General features: G+C 37.1%; 1 long non-coding RNA gene across 1 annotated transcript in view; it reads right to left on the bottom strand.

The window, feature by feature from the left end:
* Positions 1 to 4,672: 4,672 nt before the first annotated feature.
* The window catches only part of LOC121027542 (uncharacterized), an 82,300-nt gene continuing 59,035 nt past the window's right edge, over positions 4,673 to 27,937 (bottom strand). Inside the window, exon 3 of the long non-coding RNA XR_005788793.1 lies at positions 4,673 to 4,883. This is a non-coding gene — a long non-coding RNA (uncharacterized LOC121027542). The remainder of the gene's footprint in view (positions 4,884 to 27,937) is intronic.

A 27,937-nucleotide genomic window follows, 5' to 3' on the forward strand; every position in this document is an offset into this window, starting at 1 on the left:
ATATGTCATTTGCAAATATCTTTTCCCATTCCGTTGGTTGCCTTTTAGTTTTGTTGGTTGTTTCCTTTGCTGTGCAGAAGCTTTTTATCTTCATAAGGTCCCAGTAATTCACTTTTGCTTTTAATTCCCTTACCTTTGGGGACCAAACCTCACAATCTTAATGGACATAATGCTCAACCCAGCAAAATCATACAATTCCTCTAGAATAAATTCCTTCAGGAACAGCAAGTGTAGTAAAAGGAGCAATAAACTTAGATTCTTTTTCCTAGTTCTGTAAATATCTCCTTGACTAATTTGGGGAAACCCTCTTTCCTTGGGGAGGGCCTCAGCTTTTCCATCTGTAAAGTGATGCAAGTTTGAACTAGATTAGATTCAGTTTATGAGACATTATTGGTGTTTATTGTCAAATTCTGTGCCAACTATGGGGCGTAGAAAAATGGTTATGACACAATCCATGTACCAAGCTGTTCACCAATAGTTCTCCCGTCTTTCCTGGGCACATGGAAGACTAAACAGCCCAGTTCTGCTATCTAGAACCCTATGATTTGTGATGGCCAGTGAAATATGAACAGCACAGACCAGGATGAGTCAGGATGCCCCTATTAAATTTCTAATCTTTCTCTTCCGCCATGGAAGTCAGAGAAAAATCCCTTTTGCTGAGAAGGTAGAGCCTCAAATTTGAAGTTGCCTGTATCTCTGAATCCCTGAATGGAATGGCTGACAGCCGTCCTTGAGAGCTGCCCTGATCTGCCTCAGACTCTTCCATGAGTGAGATGTAAACTTTTGTTCTGATAATTGTCTGAGTTACCCACAACAGAGCCTACTGTTTCCTCACAAAGGAGACTAGTTATAAGGCAGGCAGGATACAACTATGTACCGTGGCATAAATAAAGTGCCCTTGACAGGGAAAGGGAAGAGGAATTAGTTATTTCTAAAGAAGTCGGGGAATATTCAGAAAGTAAAGAGGAGTGTGGCAGTCTGAATGAAGCAACTAGAAATTTAACATTGAGATGGCAGTCAAGGATAGGCCCTTAGGGAAAATTTAAGAATTAGATAAAGGCAAGGTAATAGAGAAAACTGAGAAGACAGAGGGGAAAAGAGAAAACCAAAAGGAAATGGTGAACTCAAACCCAGAAAGGAGAACATTCCAAGTCAGAAACGGTTTATAAAGTTGTTTCCTGGGAGATCATGAGATGTCATCTGAGAAGAGGCCATTTGATTTGAAATTATGGAAGTCTTGAAGACAATCTAGATTATAGTCATTTGAGAGATGAAAAGGAGGTAAGATATGCTTATGATAAAATATTAGAATAGCATTTATCACAGTTGGGAAATACTTGCTGCACAAAATGCTCCCCCAAAATGCGGAGAGGTTTAAGGTCAAATACATTTTGGACATGCTGCATACTTTATACCTACAAGGACATTTCTTAAAGATCTATTCAGAATTTTCTCATGAGAAAATGGGGGGGTGGGGGTGTGCGGGGGTAGTATTATTTACTTACAAACTGATAATACTAAAGCAAGAAAGCAAAAATAGCATCCTAAAACAAGTCCACAAGTGTTGATCAATAATATTTAGCTTCTACTGTCACTAACTTTTGTGTCAGTAAGCAAAATAAAATACATGACTAAGGAACAATTTGGATAAAATTTTAATTGAGTATGTTCTGAAAATAAAAGAACCAATAAAATATGTGTCACTTCTGATGTAACACATTTGTAGAGAAGTCAGATTGGCAGCCTGATCACAATGATGAGATGTCTGATTTTGGCCAATTTTCTGTTTTTTCTTAACATAATTTATTGTCAAATTGGCTAACATACAGTGTGTAAAGTGTGCTCTTGGTTTGGGGCATAGATTCCTGTGGTTCATCGCTTACATACAACACCCAGTACTCATCCCAACAAGTGCCCTCCTCAATGTGATTTTGGCCAATTTTCACAAGTTCCCTTCCTCTGATCTGTAAAACAGAAATAAGAATAATATCTACTCCAGGAGGTTTTGAGGGGAGTCAAAATAAAACATGGAAAGCACTTAGAATATTGCTTGGCACACAGAGAATGCTCAATAAATATTAACTATTATTATTACCATTACTATGAAACTTTTCATATCTCCAGCATTAAGCTGACATTTGGCAGAACTCAAAACCTGGGCTCCCTGATGAAGTGATGTTAGCAACTCTGGAAAGCATTAAGGCATAATTTACACACTAATAATCAAGAGTTGACAGAGAAACGATTATGTTTGGTTACTTCGATTTCATGTAGAGAAATCTGTACTTGAAAATGAACTGCCAATAGCCAGGATTCTTGCAGGAGAACAATACTTGTGGGATTTGCTTATTGTCCACGTGATTGCATGAAAATGGAATAATTTAATGCATATTCCTATCTGGGCTTCACACTTAAACACACACATGTTCCTAGCTGAGTGCATAACAAGTCTGTGCTTTTCTATCACCACCCTAATCATTGGATTAAATCGTTCCTCAAGGAATCTGTTTTCTGAAAGGATACTAGATAAAAATGTTTAGCCATTTTTATAATTAAAGGCAATTCTTTAAACCTTAACATGAATTAAAAACTCGAACATAAAGTCTGCTCTGAGGAAAATGCGATTATGTATGTTGCTACTGCCAAAGAATTTCCTCCCCGAGAACTTACACCCTGTGATTGTGTGGGCTGTGAACATCGTGAGAGCTTTCCTCTCAAACCTCCCAGACTGAGCATTGCCTCCCACACAGCTTTTTTTTAAAACAACATAGGATTTTTAACTCATTTTTGCCTTTAATGCCAGACTTATTCTGAGGTGATTTATGGAATCCAGCATTAAGCACAGAAAAAGTTGTTGAAGTCACCTCTCCCCCATGTTGCAGTAAAAATAAATAGCTGAAGCTATCTGCAAAACAATGGTCCTAGGTTGTGTAGATTTAAAACTCATGCTCTGAGAGCAGCACTGAATTCCCCTTAGAATGCCTTTGGAGATGGGTTTTTTATATCAGCCATCTGGGCTTTTTATATCTGCCAACCTCAGAAGGCATTTTACACATTCCCTGTCTGTCCAGAGAGAGGTCCCTGAAAGCCCATAATAATTGCGCTATGGTGAGAAGAGTAACCCAATGGTTCCTGGTTGCTATCTTCCACCTCTACTGAGACCATACAGACTCTTCTTTCCCTCTTCTGGCACCATCAAAGCCAAAAGGAAGGCAACCTGTTCACCTACATTTCAATAATTCTACCACAGGTCTCTGCTTTCCAAGGTGGAGAGAAGTGTTTTAGGAGAAAGGGGTGTCACCTCCAGTGTCCTGTTGTTATTATGTGAGCTTTCGAAATTTCATCACATTCCCTTCAATCAGCCCCACCAGAAATAGTCAACTGGCTGACTTTGAAGTTACAAAACCCTTTTAATATAAAGAATAGAGTAAGATCTGTCATGTGCACTTGACTCTTTCCACCACCAGCTTCACCTGGCCAATTCCTATTTATTCTTCAAGTCTTACGTGTAACGTATGCAGGGACACTTTCTGTCAACCCTCTCCCCCCACACACACCAGTCTATAATAGGTCCCTCTATACAGTGTTCTTAGAATTAGACATTTTCTTCATTGCATTTAACACAACTCTAAGTATGGGGTGATCTGTAATTGTGTTTTAGTGTTTTTCTCCCCCACTGGACTGTTTGCCCACCCATGGTTACTGTTGAATGAGTGTTGATCAAATGGATCATTGAGGGTAGTGTCTTTCATTAAAGAAGCAAGGCTGATGAGATTATGGCTGTGCTTAGATTTCAGTTGTCAAACAGAGGCATGATGAGGGAGAAATCGGGATGAGCCACTGCATCACTTTGGCATTTAGAAAAGCATTTAATCTAACTATAATTCATTTCTGGAGCCGGGCCCTTTAAATTTTAAATGAAGCAAATAAACACACAGATATCATCATATCCTTGGGAATACTATTTCTCCCCTGTTATTGTTTTCTATAACTGACCCAAAACATTAAAATGCAGTGCCTGCTTTTGTAGCCAAACACATAGGATCCAAAGTACCATTACAAAATAGCCCATTGAGGAGAATAAAAATTTACTACCATCTTCTATTTGTTTCCCTGATCAATTGCCTCTAATGGCTACTCTGTGCTATTCCCCTGCCTTCTCTGCTGTTGATGTCTTTCCGGCTGCCTCGTTTTCTACTTGGTGTCCTCTCTGTACTTCACATACTTTATCGTAGGCACACTCTCCACTGGTAGATTTTCCACTGTGTGGAAATCAGAGCACATCATTAACCCCAGACTGACCTCCTGCTCCTGACATTTACAGAACTGCCCAGAAGTGCCCCTCTCCCCTTACAGCTGGTCTGTGCTCAGAAAATGCAAGCAATTATAATACTGTCCTGAGGTAAAAACATAATTAGGAAATCAAATCACTGGAGGCAAAAATATCCAGAATAATGCTTTCCAAAGCCAAACATAAGTGATTTATTAAAAATTATCTGTTCTCATTTGTTAGGCCGTTTTCCAGAATTCAAAATCTCATTTAACACTTCTATCCTTACCTATGATGGCACATAAATGGTTATTTGAAATGTTGTTTATAATTATGAATTCTTGTGGTCTTACAGAAATCAAAATACCAAGAACAAATATATGCAAGGATAACAAAGCAGTTGCAAGCAAATGTTTTTTCCTCTAAATAGATTCTCAAAATTTCTTCTTACTGAATAAAATCAACGATGTAAGTGGGTTCTGCTAGAAAATATTAACAGGCCTACAAGCAAATTGATTCAATAAATACTTACCAGGTGCCTGGCATGTATCTGACACTGATGAAATACAAAACTAAGCCAATCTGTAACTTCTTTATTCCTCAGTATCTTCATCTGCAAAAGGATAATAATAATAGCACCTAAATCAAATATTTGTTGTATTGCATGAGTTAATACATGTGAAGGACTCGGGGAGGGCCTGGCATCTAGTAAAGGCTCAGGAATGACAGTTATAGTTATTTTTATATTATTGTTTTAATAGTAATTATAATTGTAATTAATTGTTTTAATTACTAATTTTTTTTAATTTTTTTTAACATTTATTTATTTTTGGGACAGAGAGAGACAGAGCATGAACGGGGGAGGGGCAGAGAGAGAGGGAGACACAGAATCAGAAGCAGGCTCCAAGCTCTGAGCCATCAGCCCAGAGCCTGACGCGGGGCTCGAACTCACGGACCACGAGATCGTGACCTGAGCTGAAGTCAGACGCTTAACCGACTGAGCCACCCAGGCGCCCCAATGTAATTACTAATTATTGTAATAATGAAGAAGACTCAGCCTAATGGCAAGACTTAAATGTAAGCATATAAATACGGACTTCCTGTGGTTGTTTTGGAAGTTTCTAGTGTTTTTTCAAACCTCATTTGCCTCTACAATATCACTACATGAGTAACAAGTCTGGTACAGATCTGACCGAGCATTGGACATCTCAGAGACTTTAAATGAAACCAGTAAACTAAGATCTTGCCTGACCTCTTCTTCCCCTTCACTCATTTCCAGAGAAAGCTTGGAAATACTTCTTTCTGGAGAAGGCCCAAGTTTCCAGCTCAGTCTATCCTGGATCACTTTTTGACTACCTTAAAGTGAGCCCGATTATCAGGTTAAACTCTGAACATAATTTGTTTATCTGTTCCTTTTATTTATTTTTTTATTTTTTATTTTTTTGGCGGGGAGAGAAGTGTAATCTATAAAATGGGGATAATTATAAAACTAACAAGCATTTCCATAATCCTTTGAACCAGACACTCTTGCAAGCACTTTCCATGTATTGTTGTTTAATTCTCACAATAACAGTTATTATCCCCAATTTACTGATGAGGAAGTTGAGGCACAGAGACATTAAGCAATTCGCCCAAAGTCACACAGTTAACCAGGATTTGAAGCCAGTCAATGCTCTTAAGTACAACAATATACTGGTGCTTATACTACTCTATTCCCACCTACATAATAAATTTTGCATTAGCCAAAACTTCTAGTGTTTTAAGGCCAGAAGCCTTAGGAGCTCCTGAGTGGAAAAAAAAAAAAAAAAAAGCATTTGTTTTGTCCTATTCAACGAAGTTTAACTGTGCAGTTCCTACAACTAAGGTTACCATACATCTAACTTACCCAGGACAGTCCCAGTTTGCACCTGTTGTCCTGGTGACAATTATAAACAGCACTCCCTTTCACTTTCAATGGCATCTTTCTGAATAATTTAAATTATATGTCTGGTCTCTAACTTAATATGTCTGAAAATGGGAAATGAATCTGTGTGTATATGTGTGTCTATGTTTCCCTTCAGATTTTGAATTATTTTGCTTTTTTTTATTTTGCTTTTGTTTTGTTTTTTGAGAGAGAAAGTGTGAGCATGAGAAGAAGAGAGGCAGAGGGAGAGGGGAAGAGAGAATCTCCATACCCAGTGGAGAACCCAACACGGGGCTAGATCTCACCACTGTAAGATCATGACCTGACCCAAAATCAAGAGTCAGATGTTTAACCAACCGAGCCACCCAGGAGCCCCTTGAATTCTTTACATTTAAAAGGCTTTTTTTAACATTTTTTTGAACTTTTTTTCATGAATTTGTCTCGCACAGATTTCTTCATTTAAAACTAAAGCATCCATCTTCGTTGTCCCCTGGCAATAGGGGTAGGGGGTATGAGGAGTAATGGGCCTTTCCACCCATGACACAAAGTGTTGACGATATGTCTAATTAGAACTCAGTTACTTTCCTATTTTTCTGTTTAGTTCATGAATTGTTGTTGAAGTTACCTTTATAAAAGTATTTGAATGCATCCTTTACCAAACACTATTAATCACTTTCAATTTGTCTCAATCTCCACATTGACGTATTCACTCATCTGATTATTAAGTAAGAGAAAAGCATCCTCTTCTGATGCATGAAATTTTCAGGGGTGGCTTCAAAGTTTTCATGCATTTTGGGGGTATATATAAAGTAACAAGTAATGGGTTTTATTTCCCCCAGTGAATTTTCATTGCTTCTTGTTCTGGTTTAGTAGTCCTTGATGCTGCTTTGTTTTATGACTTCCTCTCATCCTCTCTTAATCCAAAAATAAATAAATAATATTCACAATTATACCTCTTTTATATGACTTCTGGGTATCTACCCGCCACTTCTCATTGTTTTAAAAACAGAGTGAGTCTCCTGTTACAGATTAGAAGGAGATATCTGACTAGAACGCCCTTCTTGTCTTCTCCCTCTGGTAAAATCTTACCTATCCTTCCAAGCCCAAATTAAATATCTTCTCTTCTGTGAACCCTCTAGCCAGAATTAATTGCTACCCCCTCTGTGATACTGCAGTTTTGTTCATTCTGTATTATGATTTTATACTCATCTGTCACCTCCATCAGCTGCAAGCTTACTCAGAGCAAGGACTATATCTTACTTGTTTTTATATCTCTCCCCTGGCCTTAACACAAGGTCCGGAATATATATATTAAAAAATGCTTGATAATGAATAATACTTTATAGCACACAAAATTATCTCACATATATTATCTCATCTTAGGTCTATAGCAATATTATGTAGTATAAGATTATGAATCTGCACTTCATAGATGAAGAAACTGAGATCGATAAAGGATATGGAGAGAGGCTGTAAACCAGTCTATATGTTTCTAACTAATTAGATTTATACAAATTATACATGACCTAGTTTTCCAGGGCTTCAAAATCAATAACTTCGATTTAAGAACTATTTGATTTGACAACTTTTTCTAGTGTCCAGAGAAGACTTCTGAATTTTTTTTTCTGTTTTGAGTTTATAGTAACAGAGTTATCAGATTTGCTATAAAGTTCACCATGGCAGCTTCACTTGACACAAACTATAAGGACACACTATATACACAAGCCAAGAAAGACAGGTCTTGAAATTATATTCCCAAGTAGATTTCCATGAATTTTAGAATGGCCTCCAGAATTGACTGGCTTCCACAGAGCAGACCTTGGCCAATGTTCATGATGCCAGCCTACCAAGAAAATTTCCATGCAACAACAGACCACAGACAGCTAAGGCAACATGGGTAAGACTGCTCTCAGACCACTGAAAAGTTGTCTAAGCTCCCTTTGCAGTGGTCCCATCCTTTTCCTCTTAAATCACTCACTTACTTTTCTCTCTAAGGAGGTGGGGATGCAAGAAAAGACATTGACATAAATTTACACTTGACTCCTGAACAAGAAATAATGTGAGCTTACCAAATTTTCTGAATTTAATTACTAAATTTACTAAATATATATAACATTATACATATTAGATATGTATTAGGTACATATCATTAGATATAAAGATAGTATATATATTTCCTTCTCCATTCATTACTAAAATAATTTTTAGTCCAGAAACACAAAATAAATTAAGTATATAAGCAAAGGGAACAGAATCAGCAAGTTGAGCCTAAGCTACAGTGTGCCATGATCAGACTGAAATAAGACAAGTCAGGAGTGTTTGTTCTTTTAGCCAGTATTTACTGAGCACCTGCTATGTACCAGGCATGGTGCTACATGTTAGAGAGTTAGTATGAGATGAAATTGACATGGTTCCTGACTTCAAGAGCGTCTACTCTCACAGGAAAGCAGACTTTGAACACTTACCTGCAGTAAAGTCTAAGTGCTACTATTCAAAATGTCCACAGAAGCCTGAGGAAGTGATATTTAAGCTCAGACTAGTGGATAGATATGTTACTTAGATAAGGGAGGGTCAGGAAGATAGGGAAATGAGAATGTGCTTTTCAGGTAGAGAAAGATAAGTACACTAATGAGAGCCTACTGCCACATATTCTCTCTGATTAAGAAACACTAAATCTGGCTGTTTGAGTAACCACAAGAAATTAAGAATATAGGGAGAGAGTCAAAGCTCGAAGGGGTAGATAGAATATAAATCCTGGAGTACCTTAAGTCATGTTAAGGAGTTAGGACTTTAGAACATTCAAAACAATGGTATACCAGTGAAGTGAGAGGAGTACTGACATGATAGACCATTCATTGAGTGCTGGATGAAAAAAGGATTGGAGGAGGCAAGATTGGTGGTAAGGAAACCATCAGGGAGCTATTACCAAGTCCCAGTGTAATAGATTGCAAAAATGGCTATGAAATATTCCTCTCCCTCTATCCACAACCTTTGGCAGTGTCTTGCCACAGTGAGTCAGGGGCTCTGGATGACATTAACAAATACAGCTCAAGGGCCTGAAAAATACTTGTACATCGGGGCTTCTTCTCTTTTACTGCACTTAGAATACTGAGACCACCATGTGGATGAGCTAGCCTGTTGAAGAATGAAAGGCCACATGTGGAAAAGAATCCAGCACCCTGGTCAAAAGCCATACAGCCATGACCTGACAGCCAGTCCATCACCAGATATGTAAGTAAGGCCATGGTAGGTCATTAAGCCACAAGCGATCTCAGCAGATCACAGACACAAGAGTAAGCCCAGCAGAGCTTAGCCAAACTTGTCCAGACCTAAAAAACTACCCAGCTGGCACACATAATTGTGAGTAAAGTAAAATGATTTCTATTTTAAGTCACTATGTTATGGGAAATTTTGTATTGTGCAGCAAACACTAACTGATACACTTGGCAAGAGATGATTCTGGCCTGAACTAGAAGGGTAGTGGTGAGGACCAGCAGAAGATCATTGAATCAGGAGATATTTGGGTGTTTTGATCAAAATAACTCCATTATGTATGGCTTGGACCAATAGGTAGATAGTGGGTCCTACTAGCTGAACTAGAGGACAGTAAAGGAGAAAAAATATATAGGGAGGAAGATGGCAAGTACAGTTGAGAATGTGTAGAACTTCAGGTGATTCCAACAGGCCAACAGATAGATGGTTGGAGAACACTCAAGAGAGATCCAGGCTGCAGATACAGATTTAAGATTTGTTGGTATATAGATTCTGGTATAGAAGTCATGATAAACTTTCCTGAGCAGAATGAGGAGAGTGAGAAGCCTAAGGGGCTCTGGTAATTACTATGTCATTTTGGACAAGTTACTCAACATTTCTGAGCATGTTTTACTACCTGTAAAATGATGTAATGTTAACCGACTTACTGAGCTATAATAAAGATTATATAAAATTTATTTGGTTTCAATCATCTGACACACAGTAAGGAATTAAAAACTGCTGATTACCATCCCCATCACTTACAACTAAACTGCACACAATGTATTCGAGTCAGTTTTGCTCCCTGCTTTTAGTTCTTGAATATTTGAGGATTAGTGGTGAGTTTCAATCATGGGCAATAAGAATACTAAATCCTCCACTCTTCTTTTGAAATCTTTAACAATGTTTTTTAAGTTACATGCATCAGAATTACCTGTGATTATTAAATATGCAAATTCCTTAGCTCCACCCTTGACCTTCTGAACCAGAAATTCTAGAGGATGCAAACAGGATCCTACATTTTTAATAAGCTCCCAAAGTGATTCTATACACACATTCCAAAGGTTCATAACCCAACCCTTCCCTGTGGCCCTTAATTAATAATTAAAAGACAAGCAGAACTGGCTGAAGTTTATTTGATATCCTATGAAATTTACACACAAATGGCTACTTGCTTTTTTTTAATATGAAATTTATTGTCAAATTGGTTTCCATAAACACCCAGTGCTCATCCCAACAGGTGCCCTCCTCAATGCCCATCACCCACCTTCCCCTCCCTCCCAAACCCATCAACCCTCAGTTTATTCTCAATTTTTAAGAGTCTCTTATGGTTTGCCTCCCTCCCTCTCTAATCGTCTCCCACAACTCTACCCCTGCTACTACCACCATCACAGGTAAAACTCTGCAAATACTCCCCCTGCCTGTGAGTTTGAGTGGTCTTTCTTGAAATGGAAATCCTTGGCTTCTTCCTGAACCATTTTGTTGTATTTCTGAAGTAGAGTCTGACCCATCCCACCATCCCAAAGCATCCCTTTCAGAGCAGCATACTTGATCTCCTATTGAAGTTCCAACTCATCAGTCAGGCAGCTCTGCATGGTTTAATATGCAGTTACATACATTACATGGTTTTAGACTCATGAAATCGGTTGCTGACTAAGAATAAATATTGTCTCACAGCTGTTAGAAAGGTTCAAATACTTTAAACTGAATGCAGGAAGAAAATAGGTCCAATCTGTTCTGTTCTGCAAAATGTCAATAGAGACTGTTAAGCAGGCACGTCTGATACTTTTCTTTTTGCACAAATCACAGGGTAGAATAAAAACCAGGATAGCATGAATAGAAAGTCATATTTCAGGAGAATAAAAGCGGTGGCAAATCAATGAGCTGAACCTGCACAGGTAGCTACTTGTCATGAGTGTCTGAAGCTAAGTCCATCTGAAGAGAGGAGGAAGCACTTCAAGACAGAGGTCTCTAATCACAGGGCACTGTTCTAGGCACATGTTTTGATTTTTTTTTTTAATATGAAATTTATTGTCAAATTGGTTTCCATACAACATCCAGTGCTCATCCCAACAGTCTAGGCACATGTTTCTATGAACTTGCTCGTTCATAACACTTGGAATAAAAAATGCAGGGCCCAAAAATAAACTGTATTCGTCTTTCTGAGAGCAATTTGCCTATTTCTTAGCAGCTGCAGCAGAAGGGAGAAGATAAGCTAGGGAGCCACACACATGTTCTAAAATAGCATTAAAGGCCTATGATTAAAATACCTTTAAATCTGTTCAATAACACATTCCAGCTCAAAGCGTTTCTCCTTCCCAGCTCTCTCTGTCTCAACCCCCGCCTGCAGAGAGTCTGTGTAATTGCCGAATCACTGATGTTTGAGACAAAGAAAAGATAATCCTTCTCTGAATAAAATCATTAAGAGAGTGAAGAAAGCCCAATCTCCGTGCTCCTATCATGAGATTGGGTTTTAATATTTCTGCTGGTACATTGTGAAATACTTATTTTTAAACAATACGTTAGCAGCAGGCTGTTGATTTATTCCCGTTTAAATATTCAGCCCCCACACACCCATGTTAAAGCACATCCTGTGTCCTTAACATACTTCAGCCCAAATAATAATCACAGATGGAGTGTGGTGCTCACCCCAAGAGCACTGTGCACCACTCTGTTTCTACCTTCATGTGTAGAAAATCTTTGGTCTTAAATTTTTTTTTATTCTAGAAGAAATCAATGTATATGCATATTGTTCTCAATCAGAAGAGGGTGCTCCTCAAAATGAAAAGATAGCATGTGTCTCCCTATGCCTGTGGTCTGCTTTGATTCCACAAGTGCTAAACGTCATGGTCACTGATGCTAAGTCCCGGTGTGCACAATTGCTGGTAGGAGTTGACACTAGGCAACTCAAGGAATCTATTGAGAGCCACAGTTTCAATCTCAAGAGAACTTTGATAGGTCAGATGAGGAAAGGGGTATTGTTTATGTCACTCCTTTTTTTTTTTAATTTTTTTTTAACGTTTATTTATTTTTGAGACAGAGAGAGACAGAGCATGAATGGGGGAGGCTCAGAGAGAGAGGGAGACATAGAATCCGAAACAGGCTCCAGGCTCTGAGCGGAAAGCACAGAGCCCGACGCAGGGCCCGAACTCACGGACCGCGAGATCATGACCTGACCTGAAGTCGCCGCTTAACCGACTCAGCCACCCAGGCACCCCGTATGTCACTTCTTCTTTTGATAATTTCCTTTTCCTTCATGCCTAACTAGATCTAATTGAAATGAAGTTTTCAGGAGTTTCTGATGGCTAGGGATCTCAAAATCTGAGGATTAAAGAGGAAAAATTATTCTCTAATCACTGTAAATTAAATTAAACTCATTCCAATATAATTCCATTAACCCTTTCTCTGATCAAGACACTACTCAATGAATGATTCAAATACAATATATTCTACAAGCTTTTTTCATTAAGGCTTACTAGTAATTGCTTTACAATGAAGTAAAAAAAAATATTAACCCCATTTTAAATACTATAGGAATTCTGAGGCTCAGAAACTTTAAGTAAACTTACATAAAATCAAGATGCTAGTAACACAAAATAATTCTGAAACCACTATTCTTATTACTGTAAAGGTGTGTTGGAGGAAAGACTAGTTCTAGGGCAATGTCTTAGTCCGTTTGGCAGCTATAACAAAATGCCATAGACTAGCTGGCTTACAAATGACAGAAATTTATTTCTCACAATTCTAGAAATTGGGAAATCCAAGATAAAGGTGTCAGCAGATTCGGTGTCTGGCGAGAACCCAGTTTCTGGTTCATTTCTGGTTGGTAGCCATGACCTCACATGGAGGGAAGATGAGGGATCTTGTCTCTTTTTTTATACAGGCACTAACGTCATTCACTTGGGATCTGCTCTCATAACCTAATTATCTCCTAAAGTCTCCACCTCTTAATGCCTTAATACCTTGCGGGGTTGAGGTTTTAACATATGGATTTGGGGAGGACATAAACATTCAGTCCATTACAGGCAAGATGTATAGATTAAATGAGATACTTGATGCTATAGCTAGAGGTGGAGGTTCACTGGATTCTCAAGTAGCAGGTATACCTAGAAATAACCTAAGTAGAAAAAAAAATTGCTAAGCCTTCAAATAACCTCTATCTCTATATTCAACTAGAAGTTGAAACTGTACCAATTCTTGAGGATCCAAATTGTAATGATTTTAGTGCAAAATTGTATGTCATTTCTAGATTTTACAGATATTACAGTAAATGTAGCTGAACATACAGCTGGAGGTTTGTACTGCAAATTTGAGCAGTATTGTGGAGGTATCCAAGTACCTACCATGCCCTTCCCCCCCACCCTCCCCTGTGAGGAAAGCAATAGCAGGTAATGTCTTCTATTAAAGTTGTCATGTTTTTACCATGTGACCTTGCTATACTGGTCATAACTCAACCAGGATGCCCACAGCTAGAATTCACAGATGCCCTTTTCTCAGTGGATGACAAAATACATCACAAGAATTGCTATTGGGTCCTGGAATAGTTGTTGAATCTTGGGAAATGTTCCAATTTTCCATAAAGCTAACTAAATTGTAAAATTTGGAAAGCAGTTTTCTATGCTTCCTCATTTCTCCATGAATTCTCAAACTAAATCCCAACTACCTGAAGAAGATAATTCACCAGAGCCTAACTAGCAATATTCATCAATATTACCATAGTTTTTAGCCACAAATAGGGAGAACTATTTTACTTGCACTTAAAGTCATTGCAGACACATCCACTAACCATCAAAAAAATGCAAAATTAAAACCACAACAAAGTATCATCTTATACCTGTCAGAATGGCTATTATCAAAAAGACAAGTGTTGGTGAGAATGTGCAAAAAAGAGAACCCTCTTGATGGATTGGGAATGTAAATTGGGCAGCCACCATAGAAAACAACATAGAGGGTCCTCAAAAATTAAAAACAGAACTACCATACAATCTAGCAATTCCACTGAATGTTTATCCAAAAAAATGAACACCAATCAAAAAGACACATGTACCCATATGTTCATTGCAGCATTATTTACAATAGCCAGGATATAAAAGCAATCTAAATGGGGTGCCAGGGTGGCTCAGTTGGTTAAACTTCCAACTTCAGCTCAGGTAATGATCTCAAGGCTTATGCATTCGAGCCCCACGTCGGGCTCGGTGCTGAGAGCTCAGAGCCTGGAGACTGGTCAGATTCTCTCTCTCTCTCTCTCTCTCTCTCTCTCTCTCTCTCTCTCTCTGTCTCTCTCTCTGTCTCTCTCTCTCTCCGTCCCTTCCTCCCTCCCTCCCCTGCTCACGCTCTGTCTCTCTCTCTCTCCTCCAAAAGTAAACATTAAAAAGACTTTTTTTAAATAAGTAAATAAATAAAAGCAACCTAAGTGTCCCTCAATAAATGGACATCCATCAGTAGATGAATGGATAAAGATGTGGTATATATATATAATAGGACTATTACTCTGTCATCAAAAGAATGAAATCTTGCCATTCGTGACAACATGGATGAACCCAGAGAGAATTATACTAAGTGAAATAAATCAAATAGAGAAAGACAAATATCATATGATTCTACTTACATGTGGAATCTAAAAAACAAAACAAATAAACAAAATAGAAACAGACTCATAAATACAGAGAACAAACTGGTGGTTACCAGAAGAAAAGGGAGTGGAATGATGAGCTAAAAAGATAAAGGGGATTAAGCAGGACGAACTTCTAGTTATAAAATACATAAGTCAAGGGGATATAAAGTGCAGCATAAGGAATATAGTAAATAGCATTGTAATAACTTTGTATGGTGACGGATGGTAACTAGACTTATCCAGGTGATCTTTTTGTAACGTGTGTAAATGTTGAATCACTGTGTTGTACACCTGAAAGAAATATAATGTTGTATGTCAATTATACTTTAATAAAACAAAACAAAAAAAGAGTTTCTTGAATTCTCTAATAAAAAAATAACAAAGAAAGAAATCCAGCTAGCCTTGACCAAAACAAACAAGCAAACAAACAAAAAACCCTCCTTAAAAATAGCTTAGCAACTTTATATTCTCTATAAATCTATCATAAATGATCAATAAAATAAAATTTTCCATAACATAGTAAAGTCCTTAGAACAAGTGGGCTTTTAATTTGCTCGCTGTGTGACCTATAATAAATCAACTTATATTTAATTTTGTTTCTGTTTCCAGACATGTTACTTGGACAAGTTACTTTGCCTGACCTGTCTGATCCCAAATGTTCTCACCTTTTAAATGGGCATAAAATTAAAAATAAATAATAAATAACTGGGCATAAAATTGGTTCTTATTTCATAGAATTATTGTGGAATAAAAAGAGACAATACCTGCCAAGCATTAGATACAATTCTTAGAACAGTTAATTTTTTTTTCTTTCCTTTTGTTCTTCTTAGTCTCCAGTCCTGGCTACTTAACAAGTATAACCACTGCAATGACAAATATATCTCACTGAAGTTTGCAGTCTAAGACATAATAAAAAGGTCCCCTTTCCCTGAATTCTTCAATACTCAGCCCCGCCTGAGGTCTCCACATTTCTAGAGTTGCAGGCCCTCACATGAGGAAAGGTGTGCATGTAAAGGCACAGTCTTAAAGAAAGTTCCTTCCCAATTCCCCCCACAGGGGCAGGGGCTTATCTACTCAAGAGTTGAGGCAAGAAGAAGCAAGGTTATGGTCTTCCCACAACGTGTACAAAATGTCCTAACAATAAATAAAAACCCAGATGCTCTTGGCTGCCATTTCCACCCAAGGGACATGGTCAGACATAGCTAATAAAACTCTGGCTGACAGGCTGTCAGAGGATCATTTATTTTCATTCTGTGCACATAAAAGAAAGCACTTTTGAACCTATGAAACATGCCAATATGCACATTAAAATACATTCTTCCCCATTAGAAGTTTGACTTTCAAAGCAACGTAAAGGTCGTGTATCAAAATTAAGCAGGTGCAAAGAATCTCAAGACATCAACAATTCAATGTTAGAAACTTGAAATGGTTCAATGAAATGAAATATCCATATTTTATTCACCAGGTGAAAAATATTTTTGACTCATCACAGAAAAGGGATGACTGACAAGCTAACAAGTCAAGCCTGAGACTTCAAGAAGCAACTCAAATTACATTGAATTATAAGTGATATGAAATAAAAAGCCACAAGTGCTAGAAAGCAGATGGAGGGGGGGAAATTTAGCCAATTCCTCAATGCGATAGAAACATCTTCCTGGTGATGCTTAAATAAGGTGCAGAGTAAGAAAATCTGTACAGACTTCTGAGTTAGAAATTGGGCAAATTTTCTTTGGCCTGTTAAAATCTGATAGGGTGATTTAAAATCAGTAATCTAATACCAAAGGAAATGAAAGATACTTCTCCACACACTCTTCCTCCCTAAAAATAAAAGTCCATTAGACCTTTTTGTTTACTGTCAAGGAGATAATTGAAATTTTTTGTTCTGTTAAAGGCCAAAAATGTTGATAGGCTATGGTGGAATATAGAACTACTTTGAAGAAATAGTTCAATAGTTGGAAGCCATTATGGCCTTTATGTTAAAAGATCTAGTCTACTGATCTCATTCAAATACCTATAAAAGCCAGGTCAGTAATAATATAACAATAAGTAATAAGCAATGATAAATAAAGTAATAACACCTACAAAGTACTTATTATGTACTAGTGATGGTTCTAAGTGCAACACATACACTTATGAGATAGGTGTCTTTTATTTATGTTCAATTTAAAGATGAAAACCTGAAATGTAGAAAGGTTACATGATTTGACCAAGCCACATAGTTAGTGAGTGGTGGAGCTTAGATTCAAACTCGAACAATCTTGTTCTAAAGGTTGTGCACTTAAACCAAAAATATAAGAGAAGCAACAGGGAAAGAATGAGAACACAGATGTTCAGTTTTATTGTTGGGAACAAAAGGCAGGATGGAGACTTTAGCTAATTGGAGAACAAACTTATCTGTGAGTCAAATTCAATCCTTGTCTCGCTGGTTTGCAGACTTAGGCCTGAAGAAGATAAGGACTACATTGCCCAGAGTAGGACACGGTGGAAGCTATAGCCTTGAGCATTGATCAGGGTAGTCTTTCAAAGCCTCATAGTAGCTTGATTCCTAGAGACTGGGCAGTTGGATGAAGGTGGGGTTCTGTGGAGTGTCATACACTGGCTTACTTGTTCATAACACTTAAAAAGGACAAGATCTGAGTCATTGACAGCTACTTGAGTTCCGATGGAAATGGAGCAGGCAAATAGAGCCATGGCCAAAGTTCCTGGAACACTTAGCTCTTGAGAAGAGATGCTACCTGCAGAGCCAGACACTTTCAAAAATATCTTATGGAATCAGAAAAAAAGCAATAGCAATCTGTGATAGATCAGAGAGCCAGGGATTGCTCTTATTTTTCCTGGACTGTGCAAATCACAAGGTTTGGAATAGCCCAAGAGATAGGGCAGGACCTGAAAAAAATGAGTGATATTAGAATTAATCCTTGGAAAATGAGAGCAAGAAAAAGTTCCAGGAGGGCAAGACCTGTCTGCCTTCTTTTCCAAGACTATCCCCAGAATTGAGCACATGTCTGGCATATGCAGAATAAATAAACCAGATTTTCATTTTATCCAGAAAAAAAAAAAAAGGCTCCATGGTATTTCTTCCATCTCAGGTTTTGGAGCAACTCTTACTCTATTCATTGTTGATTTATAGATTCTTTTTAAGCTGAAAGGGACTTCCACAATTATTCTTATATTTTATAGATGACGAAACTATGACCCAAGAACCCAGCCAATTAGTGGGAGAGCTAGGACTAAGGACTCATCCAATCCTTCCTCACTCTAACAATATATCTACTTACTTACCTTCCAAAAATTCTTATAGTCTCAAAATAAAACTTCTGTTAAGAATAAAACATTTCAGACAATTACTATCTTTTGCATTATAGGTTTTGCACTCAGTCATGCTATTGTGCTCATGCAAAAGTAATTTCTGCTTCATATAGATGGCCTTTGTGGCCTCACCACCAACTTTCACACACCCCATTTACTTCTATCCAGAACACGTCCTACTTGGAGCTCAACCTCTCCTCTCCACAGAGACTTTCTTAACAATTCCTTTATTGAAATTTACCCATTTACAACTGGGAGCCACTATTTGGCAATGGGCCCTTCTCACATTCAAAGAGGCAATTAGGGTCATTCACACTAAATTGGGTCAAGTGAAACATCTTCTCTATAATAGATAATTCATCCAGTCACTTTTATTTGCCTCTGAATCATTAAAGCAGACATTTCGAAGTGCAAGTCTCTTACCAATAATTTCTAGTGAGTCAGTGTTTTGTATATTTTTAACTCAAGTTGGAATAGCTAATCTTTCTTTTCTTTATTACCCTCTTAGGGTTTTGTCCTATTCTTACTCAGAGGTATGAGAAATAATCCCTCCCCAGTTAGTTTTGAAGAAAACCACTGGAGATGAGAAGGAAGCCACAGAATGCTAAACAGGCTAAAGCCACAGGATGCCAAACACAAGATTACAGTTAGAAGGGATGTCAACATCATTGAGACATACAGTATCCCTCATTTTTTCTACACACTCCCAACAATAAATATCTGGCATCCATCCACAGACAAAAGTGCCTTTGAGGGAGCTGTGGGATCCAGCACAATACACCAAGGGGCTCGGAAGGAATCTCACCCATCCAGGCATCAGGCAATAGGCAGACAGACCTTGGTCCCATGTGTGGACCCTCAGTAGCAAGGAACTTGCTCTAGTCTCTCTTGGCCCACAGTCTGGGAGCTCCAGAGAAAAATGACTTTTAGACAATTACTCATGGATGAGAGAGCATTTCTGGAAGTCCAGATTTCCAGAGAAGTTCCAGCACTTTGTCAGAGCAAAAAAACACAAGTTTGGATGCATTGGAGTGGGTAAGAAAAACAATTTTACTTTACTTGTGTCACCTATGTCCCAAGTTGGTATGGCTTAGGGCCAAGAAATATCTTCATCAGCCTGTCGTTTATCTTGCAATGGAAAGGGAGAGTATGTAAGTGAGAACCCAACTTCCCCAGCTATAAAAGGAGCTCATTTCTCTCTTGCCCCATCCTCAGAACTAAATCAGGTGCTCCATAACCAGGGAACAGAAAGAGTCTGGTAGATGGGAATATCAAAGTAACTTCAGCTATCATTTAGAGTAAAAATGGGGAGCTACTGGCAGGTTCTGAGCACAGTAATGGCATAAATGCTAAGAAGAAACAAAGAGCAGGCAAGAGAACAAGAATAGAGGACAGTTAAGAAGCTACTGAAATAATCTCCAGGTAATAGCTATAAACAGCTGTTTATAATGACAGTGATGGAGATGGTAAGAAATGGTAGATTCTGGGTATTCTTTGGAGGTAATTCCAAGAGGTAATGCTGAATGATTATATGTGGAATATAAGAGAAGACAATTTCAAAAAACCAACTCCAAGTCTTTGGGATGCAGCAACTGCAATGATGAATAAATCATTGATCAAGGTCAAGAAAACTAGGGAAGAAGCTTTGAGGCAAAGATCAGGTGCTCAGCTTTGCATATGTTACATTTAAAATGATTATTAGATTTTATAAATTGAAAACTCAAGTAGGTAGTTAGAAATATGAGCCTAGATTTAGAGCAAATGTCCAGGATACAGTTCTATATCATTTATTCATCAGTACACAGATTGTGCTTAAAACCATGAGATTTGAGAAGACCACGAATGCCTAGAGACAGGAACTTCACATGTAAGGTCTAGGGCACTTCTATGTGAAGGGTTTGGGAAGATGAGGAAAAACTAGCAAAAGAAACTGAGATCAGGGAAAAACCAAAAGAGTATAGCATCCTGTAGGTCAAGAGAAAAAGGAGCTTCCAGAAGGAGAGAGTAATCAATGGTATCAATGTTATAGATACATTAATAAGATGAATGCTATGAAGTTACCATTGATTATAGAAACCTAAAAATCATTGATAGAGTTTGAGTAGAATGATGGAGAAAAAAATCTAATTGAATTGGACTCAAGAGACAGTGGGAGGAGAGTAATTGAGGATATAAAATACAGAGTATTATTTCAAAGAGTGTTTCCCTAAGGGAAAAAAGAGAAAATAGTCAGTAGTTTGAGACTGAAGGGGGTTAGGAGAACGGTTTTTATAATCTAACAAACTAACTATGTGTATATTGGTAAAGGCATTGGACTGCACTTATATGGAAATTACAATTTTCCTTGAAAATTGCAGGCTAATTTTTATCTCATTCCTCTTGAATAGCTATGTTTAAAACTGGCATGTATTTTGTTAACAAGAAGACAAAGTTGTAGAATCAAACAATTCAACTTGGGGATACAGAGTAGTGTTAATAATTCTAATTGGATCCAATCCTCAATTAGATATTTCCTTCAATATTTTGAGTGTGAAAAATTCTTATCGATGCCCTTCATTATTATAGATTCCTGAGTATTTTTAACTTTTAGTACTAGAGTGGATGTAAACACCATACCACATAAAACTGGGAAGACAAGCATGGGATGAAAGGTTAATACATCTAACAGCACGAACACATGTACTGAAACTGTTACAGATTTCACTGAGACATTAATGTATTGCTAGTCAGTAACTTCTATATTTTTCATGTTCACTTTTACAAGTAAATAATTTGGGACTTGTATCAAAAATGGCTATGAATTAATTTTAATTATATTGAGGTGTAAGAATAGAATTGAATTTAAAACCATTATGGTACACAGGTTTTCCCAGCACATGAATGGTATGCAACTGAATCTATGAATCATCTTGGTAAAAATAAATGGGATTCTCAGTTTCGAATTTGACTGGCTCCTGTGAAATGTTTCTTAGAAATGTGCATATCAATGTGGTATGTGGCATACACCAATGGTTGTTTGCCAAAATTATCTTCCCTTTGCCTTTACTGCCAGAAACCTCAAATTTTAGCTACCAAAATACATACAGCATCTCAGAACATAGACATTCCTTAACTCTATTTGCACCTGAGTGTGGCTGTGTGACTGGGTACAAGCCTGTGTGAATGTGAAAGTAATAGAAGGCATCTTCCAGGAACTACTCTTAAGGAAAGGGTACTTGCCCTGATTTATCCCTTTCTACTATCTGACTGGAATGGAGTTTTACGGGAGCATTCAGTAAACATGGGAATAGTGACTGTACAGAAGAAAGGTAGGAAAGGAGACAGAAGCCTAGATTTTTTCCTGACCCTATGTAATACCACTTCAGCTTTATGCTGTCTGCTCCAAACTTCTCAAATGCAGGGGGAAAAAAAGTGTCTCGGGGCACCTGGGTGGCTCAGTTGGTTACGCGTCCAACTCTTGATTGTGGTTCAGGTCATGATTTCATGGTCATGGGTTCAAGCCCCACATCAGACTCTGCACTGACAGCTCAGAGTCTGCTTTGGATTATTTCTCTCCCACTCTCTCCCTGACACTCCCTCAGTTGCTCTCTCTCTGTGAAAATAAATATTTTTTTTAAATGACTCTACTGTTTAAGCCATTATTAGTTGATGCTTCTCTCTTGACCCTGATACATGGGATAATACAAAGAGGCCCAGAAAGTAAAAACTTTGAATGATGTAAGATAAAAATAGGGGACAGAAGTCCCAGGAATAATGCTTGAAATATTTTTTAGAAAGGGAAATTATGAATGCACAGATCCATATGCAGAATAACTAATTGTCCAGGAAAATCTCTTTATCTCTAACTTCATCTAAGATATTTATTTATTTATTTATTTATTTATTTATTTATTTATTAAAGCAAGGATTAGAAAGGCATCTATGGCATCTTAAGGCCCATTCTTGACCACCCTTCTCGAAACAAGAAAAAATGTTTTATGACTATCTTTGTACTCTGGGTACAAAACATGAAACTCTTCCTTACTAATGGAGTTCAGATGCCCAAGCAAAAATGAAACCATGAATTTTGGTTAAACAAGGGGACAGTTGCCTCTACTGATAACTGCCTTGAATGAAATTTATTCAAAGGATATTAGAGATTGCTATCAGACTGCCTTAAGGAGAAAGAAGGAGATAATAGCCCTTACTAATAAAAATGCCTTGATAAAAGACAAAAGATAGGAAATATGATCAAAGAAGGAAATTGATGCTGAGGTTCAGAAAAGAAAAACTACTTGTCATACAATATACTTTGAACCACATGAATAAAAAAGTACACCAAATCGAGATTTTACTACAACTTCCAAAACCAATACTTTTCTTCTTTGATTGTTTTTATTCAAAAGTAAAGGTGTTTCTCTTTGGTAGTGAGCACTGTGGGTAGAATAGTGTTAATTCTGGCATCTCTCTGTGAACATGAGAACGTAATAGGAAACTGGACAATTGCTCACATTTGACTCTATTAGACATTGACACTGGAAATGGCCAACACTTTGTTTCAGAACAAAGGACATCAGGATGCTTGCTTAATCTCTCAATATTGGAAGAGGGCATTTATATCTCTACCTACCTAACTAACTTCTATTTTCAGAAATACATGAAACTTTAAAATATTGCACTACTAGCTATTCTTATACGGAAAATAGATTAAATAAATTCTTGAAAAGAGGCAGTATATTTGGTCTTTGGTAAATGGAAAGGGTGTACAAGTTCTGGAAAATAGAATGACTTTTTAAAAATGTGTCCACACTGGAGAGTGTTACGCTAAGTGAAATAAGCCATACAGAGAAAGACAGATACCATATGGTTTCACTCTTATGTGGATCCTGAGAAACTTACCAGAAACCCATGGGGGTGGGGAAGGAAAAAAAAAAGAGGTTAGAGTGGAAGAGAGCCAAAGCATAAAAGACTCTCAAAAACTGAGAACAAACTGAGGGTTGATGGGGGTGGGAGGGAGGGCGGGTGGGTGATGGGTATTGAGGAGGGCACCTTTTGGGATGAGCACTGGGTGTTTTATGGAAACCAATTTGACAATAAACTTCATATATTAAAAAAAAAAAAAAAGAAAATAAAAATAAAAATAAAAATGTGTCCACAAGGAGGAGCAATCAGGCTACTAAATAGGAAGGAAACAAAGGCGTTCTGCTACCTAGGTTGAGATGAAGAAGCCAAGAAGAAACCAACATGACTATGAACCAAAAAGGAAAAGCATATGGTAAAAGTGCCTATGGTTCTGCAGGAATGATAAAAGAGGAAGGAGGGTTAGGGTATGTAAACAAATTTCTGCTTCTGCATTTCATGCATAGCTCTCTAGAATTTAGTTTTGTTTCCATCAGTTAGAAAAAAAAAATGCACAAGTACATACTCAGTCTAGTACTACCACAGGTACAGACCTAATACAATTAAATAAGATCTATTATTAAATACAGTTGAGCACAGTAAAATGAGTAGTGAGGCTACTGGAGGACGATTACTGGTAGGAAGACTCTATAACAGGAATATGCAAATGCCCTACGAAATATACACGCATGGTAACTGTAATAACAACAAAGGCCAAACCCAACTCAATCTCTAATTAGATTGACTCAACTCCCATGCAAAAGACTGAGCAATGTGAGTGATGTAACAATTTCTGGGCACCTATCCCCAGATTCTGTTTACCACAGTCACTGCATTCCTACATAAGATTAAGATCATGCATGCAAAAATCTGTAAGACACATAAAGAAGCAATTTTTAAAAACTGTCCAGGGAAAACCAAATTCAGATATGACCCAGATGTCTAAGTATTAGACAGGGAATTTAAAATAAATATGCTTAAAATGTTAATGACTCTAATGAGAAAAGTGAACAACATGCATTAATACATGGGAATTTCAGCAGCCATAAAATCTGTAAGAAAAAATTAAAAGGAAATTATATAAATGAAAAATGTAGTAACAGATAAGAATTCCTTCTACTAATTATTGGTAAATTCAACATGGCTGAGGAAAGAAGCAGTGAAGTTTACAGGTCAATAGACAAAATAAATAAATAAAGATCAGCATAAATCAGCCAAACTGAAACAGAAAGAGGAAAAATGAGTGGAAAAAAAAGGAATAGAACATCCAAAAGCAGTGAGACAAAATCAATCCAGCATACACATAATTGGAAACCCAGAAGGAAGAGAGAGAAGGAAGAGAGAATTATATGAAAGATTAATGTTTGTGAATTTTCCAAAGCTACTGACATACACAAAACCACACACACAGACACATACAGACATACACATACACACAAGGAAATACCATATTAAAACTATAGAAAACCAATTATAAAGAGAAAATTTTGAAGTAATGCAAAGCAAAAGGATGTATTACATACAGAAGAATAAAGGTAAGAATTACAGCAAACTTCATGTCAGAAACCATGCAAGCCAGAAAGCAATGGAATGCTATCTTTAAAGTATTAAAAGGAAACAAAAAAAAAAAAACCTGTCAACCTGAGATCCTATATCCCATTAAATGCCTCTCAAAACTGAAGAAGAAATAGATTTTTTCAGAAAAGCAAAAACAGATAAATTATCACTAGCAGACTAGTGGTAGGTTATACTATGATGAAATGCTAAAGAAAATTCTTCAGGAAAAATGAACACAATGCCACACAAAAACCTGCAATTATACAAAGAAATGAAGAATACTGAAAATGGTATAAACTAAGATGAACAAAAAAGAATTTTTATTTTTAATAGCTCTAAAATTGGCTGCCTAAGGGGGCACCTGGGTGACCCAGTAGGTTAGGCATCCGACACTTAATTTTGGCTCAAGTCATGAGCTCACAGTTTGTGAGTTTAAGCCCCACGTCAGGCTCTGCTCTAACAGCACAGAGCTTGCTTTGGTTTCTCTCTCTCCCTTTCTCTCTCTCTCCCCCTCTCTGTCTCTAAAAATAAATAAACTTAAAACAAATAATCTAAAATAAAATAAAATTAGCTGCCTAAGGCAAAAATTATAGCAGTGAATTGTGTATTTATAGTATACGGAAAGTACTATATATGTCAACAATAGCACAAAGAATGGGAGAAAGGAATTGGGAATATATTGTTGCAGGGTCCTTACACTGTATTAAGCTGTGTAACATAATTTGAACATAGGGTAACTAATTAAATACATATAGTAAACTCCATACTAATCAAAATAGACAAAATTCAGGGCCATAATACAAATCCTAACAAAATAAAAAAATTAAAATCTTGTAAAATATATTCTCTGACCATAATTAAGTAAGCTGTAAATCAATGACAGATACCTGGAAAAATCCCAAAATACTAACAAAGAAACAATATGCTCCCAAGCCCATGGGAGAAAGAGGAAGTCATAAAGGAAATTAAAGAAGATTTAAAATTAAATGAAAATGAAAACACAGCATATCAAAATGTGTGGGATGAGCCTAAAGTAGCACTTAAGAGAAAATCATAGTACTAAATACTCCTATTAGAAAAGAAGAAAAATTTCAAGTCAATGATCCAAGCTTCCAATTTAAGAACTAAAAAAAAGAAGAGTAAAATAATCCCAAACCAAGCATAAGGAAAGAAATAATAAAGGAATGAACAGAAATCAAACAAGTTGAGAACTACTGGTAATCTACTATTCTTATATCCCTTATATACATTCTTATATTCCTTATATTCCTTAGAACTATCTTCCTTTTATATTAATTAATCTTTCGTTATGCTGATTTCCTGTTATAGTCAACAATCCTTTTTATTTAACTTTTCCAATTCAAATTACTAATTATTATGTGGTTTTTCTTTCTTGATTAGACACAGACTAATACAATTACACTTCATTCTTCCTCAAAACCAGTGGTTTGAATAACATATGGAAGGCTTTGTACTACCTCTCTCTGAGGACTTTCAAACCACCCCACTGCAGAGCCTATAAGCCCCACTCTAAAAAAGGAGGGGAGTCTATTTTTTTTCTTGTCCTGCAAGAAAATGCCAATATGGCACCTGCATAAACTATGTGAGTTAAAAACCCAAAGAAGCTTGCAATTTTCTTTTACCCCTTGAATAGAAGGGGTATTAAAATCCCTCCCCCATTAAATCCCTCCCTTGGGACATGTAGGCTGGGGAAAAGAATTGTTCAATACATGATTAAAGCTTCCCATTGAGAGGAAAGCACAAGATTTTTCCTCTCATGTGCCACGTAAGACTTCATTACAAGACTATATTTTTCTCTAAGCTTAAAAAAAAAAAAGTGAAATTCTGTGCATAGTCTTCCAAAATCCCATATGATTTTTCATATGCTGAATATTTTAATACCATATACTTTTCTACTTGGAGGCTTATTCTTCCATATCCCTAACTGGTAGAAGTTAAAAGATAAGACCAGAGTCTACAATAATAATGAGAGTAGGAATAGGAAAAAGGAAAGGAAAAAAAATTCATTTTTTATGCTGATTGATTTGAATTTGACATGCTCGAAAAATTCTGACTGGCTAATCAATAGATTTGGGAAAAGAAATGGCAGAATTGAAAAAACTATAGACTATAGATAAGGAGAGTTAGAATTAATTTATTCATATTCATTGACCCTTGAACACCCTACAGAATTCCCACTATGTGAATATCTCACATCATGGGAAACACAGTATCAACACAACACTCCATTCCATATATGGACAACAGATTGTTAGAAAGTTTTATTTACTTTGAACTGAAGTCCATTATCATTGTTCTTCATTTTATTCCTTGGGTTTATACAGAATAAGTCTAAGTCATTTTTTATACAATAGTCTTTCAAACAGCTACAGATTTATGCCATGTTCTCCCTTACCACATTTTCTTTGTACCTTTGGTAATGACAAACTTTGGTTTGCTCCCAGAACGAGGCTCACAAAATGACTAAGATAGTGATTGTCATCAGTAATGAGATAAGACAGAGTTCTCACCTTACTACCTCAAGTGATGAAAGACTGAACATCCAGTTCTAACTTCACTTAGAGTCTGAGAGAAGTGAAAACAAACCATCTGTCCATAATTGCTCCTGAGCAGAAGCCACCTCAGCTCAGAAATGCTTCTTTCTTCCCAGACCACCTGTTAAGAGTCCCAGAACTTTTAAGGTTCCTCTACTGGATACTGAGGCTGTGATCCCAGGATCTGTCATGAAGGACCTCATGAGAAAAGGCTAACATATTGAATACGAAGATGTGAAGAAAGACATTTTACATTTTCTCTAATGATCTTCTCAATTTATTTTAAGTAGTTCATTTCCTGATGTATCCTACTAAAAAACTATTTGTCTCTTAGAATGTCAAGGTAAACATTGACAGTATACTGTTTGCAGGAGCTGGTTAGAATATAGATGCAAGGTTAAGTTTAAGTTCAAAGACCAGTATTTTCCATGTAATCCACAAGATACACATTGCATGCTAAAACCTGAATTAGATTCCACACCTGCAAAGAAAGGATTAAATGATTCCAGTTCCCACAGAAAATGACTGAACAATTTCTTCAATGGAACCTGGGGCATTCCAGACTCATCTCAGTTCTGGGAGGTTCCAGTCACTTGTCT

This window comes from Herpailurus yagouaroundi, unplaced genomic scaffold, assembly GCF_014898765.1.
Source record: "Herpailurus yagouaroundi ecotype Mexico unplaced genomic scaffold, PumYag 77, whole genome shotgun sequence".
NCBI classification, from domain to species: domain Eukaryota; kingdom Metazoa; phylum Chordata; class Mammalia; order Carnivora; family Felidae; genus Herpailurus; species Herpailurus yagouaroundi.